Raw genomic sequence first — 3,922 nt, forward strand, 5'->3', positions numbered from 1 at the left:
TCTCTTAGCTGGTGATTGTGCTTATCGTTCGTTATGTATGTCTCTTCCTGCTTCGTGGTGATTTTGGTCTTCTGTTGATTATTCTTCCTCTAACCCGCTTTCTTGGTTCTTTGCATTGGTCCTTGATTATGCTTCTTTGTTTTCGAGGGATTGTTTTATCTCAAGATTATCTTTCTACATTTTTCTGACTTTTGATTGTTCTGGCCAAGACACTCTATGATAAAGTGGGGTAAGTTAGTTTTCGTTCTTGATCGCCTTTGAAATCTGAACCTTTATTGAGTTAGTGTTATTTTGGCATTTTTTTTTCTCTGATTATGAAGATTTTATGTTTAGATTATGTGTTCTGCTTTAGTTTGGTTAATATTATGATAAATATATAGTTGTAAATGAAATAATAGAAAATAGTAAAAAATAATAAAATAGCGAAAGTTTATGTTATTTTTATATGTGAATAAATTAAATATTTAAAATACATTTATATTTGTTTACTTATGTTTTTATTTGTTTTGCAATTTTTTGAACAATAAAATAGATTATCAAACTTCAAATGATGATGGTTAGTGTGAGAAGGATTAGATAATACATAATTAGAAAATAGTGAACCAAATTGAAATAATCTAAGAGAAGAAGGATCTAAAATATAAAAAGACAAAAAAAGAGAACACATGTCAACAAACCCGTCTTCCACATGTCATAAAAAGAGAGAAAAATCTACTTTATATATATAGATTTAAAAGGAAACCATTCCAAAATCTATTTACATAAACTTATTGCCAATGTTCGAAATTGCGCTAGGCGTGAGTCGGGCGGACGAGATGGGTCTAGCGCATTAACAAAAATCGGAGGTTAATCGGGGTTTAATTTTGAACAGTTTTCACTGATTTTCAGATACATATACCTATATTATATGTTTGATGGAAAGTATGTTAAAATGTTAAGTGTGTTTCAGTGGTAAGTGACTTAAATATATGGTCGTTTTTTCAAAGGTTCAAATCTCGGTAATGTAAGTTTTGTTGTTATTTTAAATAAAAGACCAATTCTAAACTTTGCACATCGGACAATGTTACAATTGAGAAGCAGATTCAACTACTATAAAAATAACATGCCTTTTCTCTCTCTCAAAAACAACTAATCTACGATCTAGCTAAGGCCCATATTATATTTGGGCTTGAAACAAATATATTTAAGTTATAAATCGGGTAATAAGTCCGATTAATAGCGCACAATATTATTAAACACCTGTTTAATGGTTAACCGAGTTTTTAGGCCGCGTTGGCTAAAATCGATACGGTTGACCTGCGATCAGCGTTTCGACGACCGCAAACGCAGTAACTCGGCGGCGTTTTTGAACATGACTTATTGCATATATTCATTAACTGTTAATTATCTTTTTTCCTACCTTAATTTAATATAATTATACAATATCAAATCAAATACACTACATTTTCTCCATTAGTTAACTATAAAATATAATTAACCAAATCAAATTTACGTAATTAGATTCATCATATATTTTTAAACTAATACAAATTTTTTTTTTTTTGAGAAAGAACTAATACAAAAATTTTGTTAACCCACATTAGTTAATTAATATCTAATGATTTAAATGTTATATTTTTCATTGTCATACAATTCTACCAATTGGATGTATATATATATATATATATATATTTTTTTTGTCGGCTCACATCTTCTAAGATCAAGTGGTAGTCGAGTTTAAGTCGTTCTGAATAGACGCTCTGTCCGACTGGGTCTGATCTATATGGGAAAAAGAGTACTGCTAATTCTAGCCTCCTTAGCGAGAGAGTCTGCACGCAAGTTCCTAGTCCTGGGTATGCGGGATATGCTGAAATCCGAGAAACTGTCATTGAGAAGACGGAAAGAGACTAGCTCGGAAGCAAAAACCGGCCAGTCAGCAGGGTTATCTAACATTTCCACCAAGTCAGAACAGTCTGTTTCCATGTGAATTGTGGTGCAATGGAACTCCCGTAAGCATAACATCGCCCAATTAAGTCCTTCCATCTCGGCATGGAGAGGTGATAGGCTCTTTCGACATCCTTGTAACCCAATTTTCTCTACTCCCATTTGATCCTTATAGAACCACCCTAAACCACTGATAGTGCCATTATCGATCCATGAGGCATCAATTTGACAGGTCGGGCGTTGGGGGTTCATAGGGGGAGTGGAGCTAACCGGTGGGGCAGATAGGTTCTCCTCTTCCTCTTCGTCCTCAGGTAAATTTGATTTTCTCCTGCATTCCGCTTCAACGGAAGCTAGCTGAAGGGTGTCCAAAGGTGATATCTCCTTTCCATTGAAAAGTTTGTCATTTCATGCCTTCCAGATGTACCATAAGATCCATGGGAATGACTCGACAAGTGGATCCATAAAGGCCACGTTTTCCTTCTTCCAAAAAAGGAAGCTCATGTTTTGATAAACAGATGTACTCGGGAAGTAACCCGAAAAGGACGGATAGTCCGATAAAGCCCACACCTGGAGGGCGGGGAGGGAGGGGGGGCATTCAAAAAAAAGATGGTTAATGGTTTCTTCAGGGTCACCGCATCTAGGACAGCTCCTATCAGTGCCCAGGTGTCTATAGGCGAGTCTCTCGTCTGTCGCAATACATCCTGTCAACGCTTGCCACAGAATGTATATATTTCTTATGATAAGAAACTAACTAAATACCTCCTCACACATCTTAAAACTTCAGTTCACTCCAGTATTGTGTTTGTATTCTTCCTATAATATCCTTCTCAATGATTTCATTAAATTTGGTCACCGTAGACGTTTCTATTTGCCATTAAACTTGCCATCACATTGATTTCTAGCAACATAATTTTTTAATAATTTATTATGTATCATCTTTCTACCTTATTTTTCGTTGTCGTCAATGTTCATCACATCTTTCATATTTATTCTCAACATTTCACCGACATATTTTTGTCACTCATTTCTTTAATGTGTATTGATGACTCTTTTCAAATGATAATCTTTCTATACTACAATCAATTTATTTTTATATCATTCTAATTGTGACTGTTACAGAGATTATTGTTATCATCTTCTCAATCAAATTATCAATATCACATTTTGTTTCAATCAGAAATAACATGAAGTTTGCGTTCCTGCATGTAAGAGAATCATTTGTGTTCTTGTGGAAGATCGACTTCATGGAAAATGTAGAAGGCAAAGAAAAAGAAGAAGAGCACAAGGAAAAAGATAAAATTGCATTTAGGTAGTAGATGTTAATTGGAGGGCTAAATCAATGATAGATGTTAACTAAATAATTAGGTTTAATCCATCATCAATAGTAAACTTATTGTTATATGTATTGTTTCAGTGTAATCGGTAATCTATCACTACAAGAAAACATCACCTTAACGAGGGCGGTTTTCCTCGTTATTTTGTCGTAAAAGAGGCTTTACGACGAAATAGCGAGGAAGCGCGTTTGCTCGTTACTCGTCCGTCGTAACACATATTTTCTCGCTAATTCGTCGTAACTTAGCGAGGAATATATTTCGTCGTAAAGACGAAGTAGGGCGATTCGTCGTAAAGACCACGTCAATATTCCACGCAAAGACGTCGCTACAATTCCTCGTAAATACCTCGAAATGAGTTCCTCGTAACCTACACGTAAATACCTTGAAAGAGTTTCCTCGCAAAATACACGTAACAACCACGAAACGATTTCCTCGTAAAATACTCGTAAACTTTTCCTCGTTATTTCCTCGCAAATGTTTCCTCGTAAAATAGTCGTTAATTGTTTCTCGTCATTTCCTCGTAAGGTTTCCACGTAAAGAGGTCGTACATTAGCTACGAATTTACTTCGTTTTTATTATTTTTACAGAATTTAAAAATATAATTAAAAAATAATTAAAATTATTTAATTTAATAATAAATTAAAATTTAAAATAAAATAAATCAA

This window comes from Brassica oleracea, chromosome C7, assembly GCF_000695525.1.
Source record: "Brassica oleracea var. oleracea cultivar TO1000 chromosome C7, BOL, whole genome shotgun sequence".
In the NCBI taxonomy this organism is placed as follows: Eukaryota; Viridiplantae; Streptophyta; class Magnoliopsida; order Brassicales; family Brassicaceae; genus Brassica; species Brassica oleracea.